At 23.7% G+C, this 12,938-nt stretch overlaps 1 protein-coding gene across 1 annotated transcript in view; it reads right to left on the reverse strand.

Moving 5' to 3' along the window:
• The window catches only part of LOC109599908 (hormone receptor 4), a 59,004-nt gene that overhangs the window by 23,883 nt on the left and 22,183 nt on the right, over nt 1-12,938 (reverse strand). The window contains exon 3 of the mRNA XM_049965070.1: nt 6,190-6,259. The gene's annotated coding sequence lies outside the window, so the exon portion shown is untranslated. The remainder of the gene's footprint in view (nt 1-6,189; nt 6,260-12,938) is intronic.

Here is a 12,938-nt window from a genome sequence, read left to right on the forward strand (position 1 = left end):
CGTCCATATTTACGCATCGACAATGAAAATTAAATAAAATTCGAAACGGTCTAGTTTCGTACTAACCTTTGCGGGCATGCGAAACCTTTACGACCGTCGAAAGGTTTCGTTCGACGGACGATCGAATCGCGTGACGCCGCGGCTGATGAACCTTTTATCGGTTGTTTTATCGAAAACGATGAATGGACGAAACGCCGAAACGTATGCAGATGTCGGACGGATGTTTTATTTTTGGGAACATCTGGGAATTTTTTTGCGAAACGGGGGTTGACAGATTTGGAGCAATGGTTTTTGTTTCTGAATGAATTGAAGAGACAAGTTGATTAAGTACTTTGGAGGACTGTGTTTGAGATACGAATATTTGAACGAATTATTATATTATATTATTTATAAACTTGCAAGATTGGGGTGTAAATAAATCTTCATTTACGGTATAAAACTGCCCAACCGTAAACTTAACCGATGTTGATATTTAGGTGTTTTAATTAAAATATTTCCAAATAATACAAGAAATGCTTTTTATAAAACAAACAATGATGATAACTTCGTTCCTTTTTTGGGTTTAAATAATACTAAAACATTTTTAATCTCCAAATCTTTTGTGTCTGATAAGGTTTCATCATTAAGAAATAGACAAATTTAAAAACTATAGCTTATAAAAATAGGTTTTAACACATTTTATACATATCAAGTCGACACTGGATTCTCTTTTCGTTAGAATATAAAAAATAAGACATTTCTTCATTTATTCATTTAATAATGTCCCAATTGTGATTAAAGGCACTATAATTTATTGAAAAATACTAATACACCTAATTTTCTTTTTACACGGTAGATATGTTCCCAAAAAATTCGTATAAAAAGGGAATTAGCTGTAAACAATACTAAAAAAATCTTGTTAAAGTTCACTTAGGAATTTATTTCGTGCGTACATATTTTAATTAATTAAATATATTATAAAAAATTATAGGAAATGTATTATTTCGTTTATAAAAATTTGAGAATTCGTCTATAAAACATTGTCCTTAACCTCTACCCAACAAAATACTTTTGAATCTTAAATAAAACTTGATATGTTTTCATTAAAACGAAATTATTTAACAATGATTAAAACTTCTTCCTTTTTTGCCAATAGATTACTAAAATCAATATTTTAATGTTAAATCTATAAAATCTGTTTCTGATATCATTTCATTTCTAAAAAATTGAAAATTCGTTTAACCAAACATTGTCCTTAACCTCTAATCAACAAAGTAATCTTAAATCTTAAATAAAATTAAAATACCTTCATTACAACGAAATTATTAAACAATGATTCTTTTTCTTCCTTTATTGTCCAAAATCGATGTTTTAGTGTTAAATATATAAACTCTGTTTCTAACAACATTTCACTACTAAAAAATTGAGAATTCGTATAACCAAACATTGTCCATAACCTCAGCCCAACAAAGTAGTCTTAAATCTTAAAAAAAACTTGAAATGTTTCCATTCAAATGAAATTATTTAACAGTGATTATAATTTTTTCCTTATCTATGCCAATAGGTTACTAAAATCAATGTTTTAATGTCACATTTATACATTGTTTCATTTCTAAAAATTGAGAGTACGTATAACCAAACCATGTCCTTAACCTCTACACAACAAAATAGTCACAACGATTTAAAGACATAATGTACAAATTCAATGGTTGTACAACCATTGAATTTGATGAAATAAACTATTATAAAAGCATGAACTTTATTCACATATTCAATTAATTAATCTTAAGTTTAAAATTATTTAATTAAATAAAAAAGCAAGTATTATAAGAAAATCATTAAAACATGGTAATAACTTTTCATTTTTAAGTTTTTAGTAATACTGAAAATAATTTTTTAATGGCAAATATCAATATTCTGTTTCTAATATATCGTTTTAACTTTGGTAAAATAGAAAATCTGTACAAACAAATGTAGATCTTAACTCCTTTCATAAACAGTAAGTAGTTACTGTTGTATTTTAGTTCCAACGTTTAAGTTTTTAGATTAAAATTCTAAAATTATCATGTTATAATTTTTAAAACTTTACTAGTTTAATAGTGGTATAAAGAACTAAATAAAGAATGAGATTAAGCTGACTACATTTGTATGCATATCTTAGTACATGGAAAAGGTCACGTAGATATTATATTATAATTATACGGGGTATTTAATAAAAGTTGTTTACGGATGTAAATATATATTTATAAATATGTGAACGGAAAATAATATCTCGTATATTTGTCTAAATGTATCGGAAGTGCTAAAATAATAAAGAAAAAAAAAGTAATTTCGCATTGTTTTAATTATCCAACAATAGTAATTTCCTTAATGCCATTATACAACAAAACACATGGCACATAAAAACAAATCAGGAAACATGGAAAAGTTCAAAACAATTACAAACGACTTTATGCCCACCTCCAACGGCGATTCCTCGTTACAGCGCCGGATCATCCAACAATAAACCGTTTTTACAGTGCTAAACAATTTTACCGTTATGACTTGAGGTTAACCGTGATGTAGGTCAACTTTCTCTTAGCCAGAGAAGTGAAACTGCCATTCGATTTTTTCGCACAGAGTTCAGGTGAATAACCTGCGTTTGTATTTACCGTGAACGTTGCGTAACAACTGTCCTTCCTCATGTGCTTGTACACTCACTACCAACGCTCTTGGATACTGCATTTCTATCTAACACCGGCGAAACGATTGGATGTGAGGCTTACGTGCTTCGGCGACGGTCAGGTAATTAAGAAAATTGGCTCACATTTAATTACTGCGAATGTACACTTTCCTTTCTCCAAAAAATGCGGACGATGCATCGACCAAATTTGGTACTTCGCTAGGGATTAACGGAACGACCGACTGATTGTAAGCCAGTACATTTATTTCAGCCCGATGTAAAAATTAAAGTGGCAATCAAATAGAGCGCAATTAACTTCGAAATGTCAGCAATTTCCGATTTCCACACATTTTCGTTATACAAGATAAATTCTTGATAATTCGTACCATTCCACTCGAAAGGTTACGGACAAGTTTGTGCAGTTTAATCAATATCGAAAAAAACGGCATGTTCGTAATAAAGAAGGTAGAAGTGGCGTTAACTGTCGATTCTAAATGTTGCTAGAAGCATTATTTTACATCGATTAATTGAATTGATTGTTGTCGTCATTTACTGGATTCCAATGAATTAATTTGGCGAGAAAGTTTCCACCCATATTCGAGCATTGAAGTCTCCGCCAATATTTTACTTTGCCAAATTTTCGGAGGTGTCCTGTATGTTTTTTAACGCGAAAGTTTATTGGATCTGGTTAAGTTTATTGAGTGTGTCGCAACATATTATATTATTCCATTGTAGATAATGTTAATTAGATAAAATTTCTATTCAAAAATAGATTTTGGTTTGAAAAACAACGTTCCACATTTATAATATGTATACAGTTCGTTAACGATGACCTTGTAGAAATAATTTCATATTACATTTCTCAACACAGATACATTAAACAAAAATATTAGGTGCCATTAAAAATAAAAAAAAAACAAACTGAATTAATTGAAATCAATAGGTGATAAGTATAGATTGCAAATATATATAAATATTTAACAGTAGACAATTAAAGACATGATCCGATAAAAACACGACATTAACGGTAAAGCAGTTAGGAAGTGAGCAGACACACAACTGTATGCGGACAGTGAAAGTTCTATCTGAGATGACTGCCTACCGACAATTTCACTTTCAAAAATCAACCGTTTCCTACTTTCTCTTCACATAATCTCCATCTCTGCCGCCGAAGATATGCTTTATCGAGCACGGCCGTTCGTAATTTTTTTCTAACGGCTCGGTCGTGCCAACACTATTTCGGCACAATGGGTCCTATTATCTAAACTTGGTCATTGTTTGAATCGTTCCAATTAGGAAGCGAAGAACGCGACGCGAAAGTTTTCTCGGTTCGATGATGGATTGGGTGTCATTTCGTCAAATGTTATAGTTGAGGGTTATTAATTAAATAAATAAATTTTAGTATATTTTTGTAGATACAATATTTACTTTTATGATTTATTTTTAACAAATTTTAAAATAAAACTACTAAATTAGATATATTTCTATAAGTGTTACATATACAATATTACATATTACAGTATTAAATAAAATTATTTTATATTAATTTTATTTAATTATTGCCTAGATGTATAGCAAGTGGTATATTTTTATTTTATATATAGTTTTTAATAAATTCAATTAGATCGTATTATCATAATAACAGATGTATCATATTAATTCAGCAATTTTATTTTAGAACTTTTTATTTATCTATATTGATTAACAATTTTATTAATTTAACTTTAATTAGCATATATATATATATATATATATATATATATATATATATATATATATATATATATAACATTTTTTGACTAACATGAATAGTTTTCTCGATATTCTTTCGATAATTTCAATTATTTTAGTTTCGAATTTTTTATATTAATTTAGGATATTAAATAAAAAATAATAAATATAAATTAAATATAAGGATATTTGATTAAAAAAATTTCTTAATTTTGTTTAAGTTAATGTAAATTTAATCATTGCATATTTAACATTTTTATAACTAACACAATATAATACAGTTTTTAAAAATAATTTATTCCAAATTTTCAATAATTTCATTATTTTAGTTCAAGTTTTCTAATATATGAATACTTTTTTTGTTTAAAACTAATTTAATTAAAAGATTAAATTAAAAACAATTTAAAAAAGTATTAAATATAAGTTAAAAATAAGAATATTTGATTAAAAAAATATTTTTTAAACAATTTTTATATAAATATTTTATAGTTTTTAATTATATTTTAATCCCTTAAATTTATTAATAATTTTGTTAATTTAAATTTAATCATTGCATATTTAATATTTTTATAAATAACATATGTAACATAATGATATAGTGTTTGAAAATAAATTATTACATATTTTCAATAATTTCATTATTTTAGTTCCGAGTTTTCTAATATATAAATACTTTTTTTGTTTAAAACTAATTTTATATATTAAATGAAAAACAAGAATTAAAAAAATATATTAAATATAAAATAAAAATAAGAATATTTGATTAAAAAATTATTTTTAAAACATAATATTTACGTAAATATTTTATAGTTTTTAATTATATTTTATACTCTTAAATTGATTATTAATTTTTGTAATTTATCATTGCATATTTAATATTTTTACAATTGATGCAACCTGATATAGTTTTTAAAAATAATTTATTCCATATTTTCAATAATTTCATTATTTTAGTTCTAGTTTTCTGATATGTAAATATTTTTTTTTTGTTTAAAATTAATTTTATATATTAAATTAAATACAATTTAAAAAAATATTAAATACAAGTTAAAAATATTTTTAAAACATAATTTATATATAAATATTTTATATTTTTTAATTATATTTTATACCTTAAATTTATTATTAATTGAATTAATTTAAATTTAACAATCGTATACTTAATATTTTTACAACTGATACAGTATGTTATAGTTAAAAAAAAAAAAAAATATTCCATAATTTATTTATAATTTCAATAATTCCTTTATATTATTTTCAAGGTTATGAATATAAGTTATAAATATTTTTTCTGCTTATACTAACTTTAAAAATGTTAAATATAACTTAAACATAAGGATATTTAATTAAAATTGTTTTCGAAATATAATTTTTCTTAGTTTTATTTTACGTATTACTCTTTATTTAAATTTTATTATCGCATACTCATTTTTACAACTGACACAGCATGATATAGTTTTTTAAATAATTAATTTTACTTTATTATATTTCTTAATTGTATTTCATGTCGTTTTCAAATAAGCTTTTTTGAAGTAGAGTTGAAAGAAATTTGCCAATTAATTAAACTATCATCTTATTAAAAACACAAAATTTTATGATCAACCAACAAATTCCTCAAAAGATTTTCTTTTACAGTTCAGCAATTTTAGAATAACATTCTTTGACGGTCATATTACAATGTAAATTGCTTCCTTAAAAAGTGAAAGCGAAGAACACTAATTATGTAGGCGAAGAATAATAATGATATATATAGAAAATATAATAAATTGTATATTTAACTTTGTATTAATAAATACACAATAAAAAATAAAGTTTACCTTATTTTCAATTATTTTTTGTGTCGTGTCGAAAAATGTATTGCGCACTCCTTGAAAGTAGCCAGGCATCCTAGAACCAAATTAACGTCGGTTACTACTACAAAAATTCACTAAATTCAAAAATATAATAATATATATTAACGACGTTTTTTCTCATACATATGCACAGACAAATTTCGGGTTAAGGTCTGGGTCAATAAAAATTCAGTATTCGGACGAGGTTTTAGAAAGTTATGTTCAGAATTAATTCGACTGCCCAGTCCATGATGTTTATATAATTACAAATAAAAATCATGCGTGAAATTATTCACTCATGTTTTCTTTGGAAAGTTTCAGTGTTTTTCTAAAAATCGTTTAAAATTTATTAGTTTTGCTATTAAGAAACTGTCGGATCTCTTTCTGTTATGTCCATTTTTACTCGTTAACTATTTCTTTAAATTATAATATAATACTTTTATTATTATTGGAAACTCTCCCTTTACTATGTACACTTAAGTGTCGTTTGAAAATTTATTGCTTCAATTGGTAATTTTAATGATAGTACCCGGATACAAAATTTATATATTTTCTATTATAATTTTAGTATATTCCATGTAACTTTAGACCGGAATCGATTGCCACATGGACCGTAAAACGTAAACTGGTGAACGGCTTTTAGAAAATGCACCGCGTTCAGTGTTATCACTTACGCACGACGAAAAGGGGGTGACGGGAACTCGGTGGAAAATCATGAACGCGAGGGGTCCGTTTCCTGGTCTAGTTTAGCTGGTCAGTGGGTCGAAACCCTTTTGGCGCTGTCGCCCAATTAAACTCAGTTGTTTACGTACGTACGTGCACTCTAGGCTGGGTTTAGCCTAAAACTGAATATGCATGCATACATGTCAATGTCAATCCGGGAAATGACAAGTTTAATTATGCATACTCGTATTGAGCACGTTGATTTGCTCCGGTTTTTATTTCACGAGGGAATGTCTGTGTGTTATTGGAAATTGTGGAGATTAGCATGTCATTGTTATTAGTTGGCCTTCGATAAGTTCGTATGAAAAACAATCCTGTTTTCAAATTCGTTTAAAAGTGCACTAGTATTAGAAAAATTATAGTCATTCTCAGTTTAAATATAAAAATATTAATAAACAATATCAGTGATTAAAATATTTTTCATACACAAATATTCCAATATTCATTATTAATTAGAAAACACATACACATACATATAAGTAGGAATTAGCAAAAGAATGCTCCAAAAACATAGTTTTTAGACAAATATATAATACAGCAAAATTATAAGAAAAAATGGTTTGCGATAATAAATTTTTAAGAACAATTGATTGTATATAATAACCAGAACCAGAAAATGACAGTAAATATGCATGTTATGTTATTATCATATTATTTTAATTATCATTATAATTCTCAACTAAAAATTAAAAGAATTATTGATATAATTATTATATATATATGTAAATTTAAAATCTTAGTTTGAACTTGCACTCTTATACCTATTCTTGACCACAAAGTGAAAGCAACAACTATTACACAACTGAAATTCATTATATTAATTTATTATAGTTGTACCAACATTTACAAATTTTCATGTTTTAATTAAATATGATTATTGGCAATTTTATATTATTAATCAATAATTTTACTATATTAAAAGTGAATTTTAAGGAGATTCCAATGCTACAATAGAATAGGAACCTTATTAAAATATAAAATATATTTTTAGAATAACAAAATTTTAAATTAATATGTACATGTAAAAATATTAACATATATAAGTAGAGGTATTTCTAATTCAAACTTTTTAATAAAATAATATATTTGTTTTCAATTAATATTTATTGCCACTTTAACTTTAATATTTGTTAATATAATATTTATAATTACTGTTTTTGTACTTTGTAAGAATTATTGATTTTTTTAAAATTAAAATTAATTTAATCTAATACTTACTAATTTTAAATACATTTGAATTTCTGTTTATTAATTTCTTTATTTTTAATAGTCATTAGTCATATTCAAGTTGTAAGAAGTCAATTAATTTTAGTGTTATCTTAAATTTTTGATAAATTTATTATGTTACTTATTAAAAATATAAATTAAAAAAACGCAGAAAATTCTTAAAGTGAATTTTAAAAACTGTATTATTAGAGCAAAAATTTTAAATTAATTATAACAAATTCTATGATGTGGAAATAATTTACACAATAACAATATATAACATAAATGAGTTGTTGAAATTTGTGTACACATTAAACATTGTAAACATTAATAAAAAAATACTAAAATTTTTTTTAAATTTATTAATATTTAAATAATTATTTAAATATAAAAAATACATCATTAAAATAATTCTTTTATTTTTTTTTTCTTTAATACATTTTAATATGGTATGTACCATATACTATGGTTTAATATTTTTTTAAGTATATTAAAAATATTTTGTATAAATTAAAATTAATTAAATCTAGCCAATTCTATAAACGGATTTTTTTAAATATGTATGTTAAGTGCATTTTGGAAAATGATACCATTAGTAAGTGGGTGCAATTGAATATACTTAAATGTATTTTTAATTTATAGTAAATTTTTATAAAAAATATTACTCACATATTTTAATTTATATAAACTAAAATTAATTACATCTAACTAATTCTTTAAAATGAATTAAATTTAGTTACATTTGAATATCTTTTTTATATAGTAAGTTAATTTAGACAAATTTTATAAAGACAATATATATAATAAAAATGATACCTTAAATAAGTAAGTAGTAAATTGTCTTTACATTAACTTTAATAAAAAATACTACACACTTTTTTAAATTTATTAATATCTAATATATAAAAAATACATAAACTAATTCTCTTCATTTTTTTCTTTTATACTTTTTAATATGGTACAACTATGATTTTTATGTTTTATTAAAAATACTAAACATATTTTTTATAAATTACAATTAATTAAATCTAACTAACTCTATAAAACGGAATAAATGATTAAATTTTGTTACATTTGAATAAATTTTTTAATGTATTTTTAAAGTGATTTTTGAACAATAATACCATAAGTAAGTGGAATAATTGTCTTTACATGAATGTATTTTCAAATTATATAAAACTTTTAGCAAAGAATATTACTCACATTTTTTAAATTTGTTAATATTTAAATATGTATGTAGAAAATAAATCATTAAATATTTTTTTATTTCTATAATCTATTTCATATAACTGTGGTTTTAATATTTTATGAAAAAATTAAAACAATATTTTATAAAACATAGAGACGTTTTAAATCTTGAATAACAATTATATTTAATATTAATGTTATTAATTGAAATCTACTAGAAATATAAATTTTAGATTATTAATAATATGCATATTATAAATAAAACGTAGAAAATTCTCACATTGAACTTTAAAAAGATTGTAAAGTTAACGATTTTCTAACAATTTGCTTAATGAATAAGGTTGATTGTTAGTTTATAACCTTGTTTTATTTTGATATTTTAATATGAATATTTAGTTACCTATTAGGAAGCCGTAGAATATTGTCATCGTCAAAAAATAAAATATCACAATACATTTCCTTATAGAATTTCTCTTCGCGAGGGGGTGTTAATTATTTTTATTGCATTTGCATAGTAAATATTTTTACTACACATTCACATGTTGAGAAAAAAAAGAAAGCAAAATTGTATTATAGTTGCATACAAACACAGTTGCATACGTACAATTTAATGAAAGTTTGTTTGCACTGTGATTCAACAAGACCCGACGTCCGAAAAGTCTTTTCGAAGTGAAATTGTATTTAAATCTGGAACGGTGACGAATTCTCTTTAAAAGTAGAAATTGGGAAAACAATAAAAGCAAATATTATCCCGTTAATGACAGAGTTATAAGATACATGTTAAGTAAGTTCCGATATACTTTAAATAAAAAACAACTTTCAGATTAGTGGTATTTGTTCTTTTATACACTTAACAAAGGTGTGAATTGTTGACATTTGATCGATTTCGGAACTTCCTAGTTTTAATTATCTACGCTTAGGTAATGCACTTTTCAACAATAAAGCGCATTATAAGAATAGTTATTCAAATTGCACGTTCACTTTCTAATTAGACAATTTTCTGCCAATTTGGTAACATAGTGCATAATTAACTAATTAGGTAAGAACATTTTACTGTAGATTATATCACGATATTGATTTTATTTATTTTATTCGAATTGACATATAAAATTAATATCGATAAATTTTATTATAATTATTCAAAATTATTCACGTGCAAGATCATTCGTACTTCCTTATGGCTAGTTTAAGAATGCATAGATTTGAATTAAATGTGTGTCTCCTTGAACTGACGGAAGATTTGACATCGATAAAATTGAACAAATTATGTGATTTGTTTTAATTTTACCATTAAAATATTTAAGAAAACATGTCAATTACAAACTAAAGTTGACGATTGAAATTCCCATCCTTGAGCAATTTTACAGACAAATAATCACAATCGACATTTTAAGCTCCCATAGTTTACTACGACGACGCAATAGCACAAGCAATAATAAAATAAAAAAATAAATGCGCATATTGTTGTCCTCGTGAAAATATACGGTGCGACGCCCATGAACTTGAATGTTAAAAGTCAATTATCAAAATAACAAGTGCAATCTGGGTAATGAAATCCGCTTTGCGACTACGTCATCTTGACCAAAATGTTGTGGGGCATTGCGAAACGTGGCAATGAACGCAGGTGAAATTTTTACGGTCACCAATTCGCAGGACAAATTTACCACGTTCCGTTCGAAAACTGTTATCAGAATATGCAATAATGAGCATTAATGGTAAGCTTTATATAAATAATTTTGTTGCTCAGAAAAATCTCAAAATAATTCATTGAATTAATTGAATAATTTTATAAATTAAATGAAATTTACCAATTTCTTTATTAAATGTGTTTAAAAACAACTTTTCTCTCTATTATTTGTAGTAAAAGTACGAGCTTTAATGAAATTTGCTAATTAATAAATAAATAAGTTGAATAATTTTATAAACACATTTAGAAAAACACACACAAATATGCTGTTACAAGGACTAATACAAGTTAAAATAAGCCTTCAAAGCAGTCTACAGGGATTATGTTACATGGGAAAAGGATATTTAATCTGATATAGACTTTTTGGTTCTTTGACAGAAGAAGGTTTATGCCTTTTGAAGTTTTTTAACACGTCACTTTAATGTTGCAATTTTTTACTTAATTTAGAATATTACAAAAAATATTCGAATTTAAAGTTTCAAATATTATTTTATACACATTTTGTCATTAAATATGTACATTTTCCATTTCAGTATATATATTTTTAATTCTTCATTCAAATTGAACATTAATATAACATATAAAATTGTGTTTTTGCAGTGGAACTAAATAAATTAATTACATTTAAGGGATGCAATCATACACAAAAAAATAATATTCAAAATTAATGCCAATTTTAATCTATTTTGTAAGATACAAAGCAGAAAATTAAATTCTATATTTCACATGCATCCTTGGAAATTAAATTAATAAATGTCTATTAACGTAGGTAGATTTAAAAGAATTTATTAATAACCCTCATTTAATAATAAATTCCAGGTGTAATTATTGATTACTTAATTTTCAATAAAAACAATTTTCAAAGTCAATTTTAGTTGATATTTTTCTGTGTAAATAATTAATGAAAAAAAATTGAATGAAAATTATTTCTGAAAATGTTATGTTCCATTATTCAGATTTCAATTTTCATTTATATAAATTTTGTCATATTGTACAATATTGTAAATATTTGAAGTTCAACTTAATAATAATTAAATTCATTAAAATAAACACAATTCTCTTTAGTGGATGTAATCGAAAATATAAAAAATTATATTCCAATTAATACTAGATGTTTTTGTTTATTATTTGATTATTCGTGATTTTTGATATAAATATATAAATAATTTAACATATTACAATTAGTTTTAAGATGTAACAATTAGAAAGAGTTTATTTATATTCCTTTTGTAAGATAACAAACACCCAAATTGCACTGACAATTTAATTCTTAACATTTCGATTTTAATTTGTATCTTTTAGGTATAATAAATAATTATACAAAATTAGTGAAAATTTTATTTGTTGAAAAGATTTTTAATATGTCCTTTAAACATACAATTTAAATATAAATAGTAGGTAAAAATGAAACTAATTGAAATTTTTTAATAAAAATCAAAATAGATTAGTATTAATGTATAATATGATTTTTATAAAGATAAACATAATTTAATCAAAATTATAAACATATATAACCAAAATTTACTTTTAAAATAAAAAATGTATCGATATTACGATTTAATCATTCATTCATTTGTTACAAATAAAAACAGAAATGGTATAAAAATTAATAACAAAAAATAAATGATAATGTTTTCTGGAAAGATTATTTATTAATGTTCTTTTAAAGATTCTAGTTTATTCTGGCTTAGGTTTAAACATTACAGTGAATATTCAGATTTCAAATTCCATTTATTACTTTATTTAATATATCCATTAAATATGTACATAGTCTATTTTAATACATTAATTTTAAAATACTTTCTTCACTTTAAATAACATATAATATTAAAAGTTAAATTTAACAATAAAAATTAATTAATTAAATATTATTTTATTTGAGGGACACAAACAAAAATATAAAAATAATATTTCATGTTCTTTATTTAGA

Source organism: Aethina tumida, chromosome 3 (assembly GCF_024364675.1).
Source record: "Aethina tumida isolate Nest 87 chromosome 3, icAetTumi1.1, whole genome shotgun sequence".
Lineage (NCBI taxonomy): Eukaryota > Metazoa > Arthropoda > Insecta > Coleoptera > Nitidulidae > Aethina > Aethina tumida.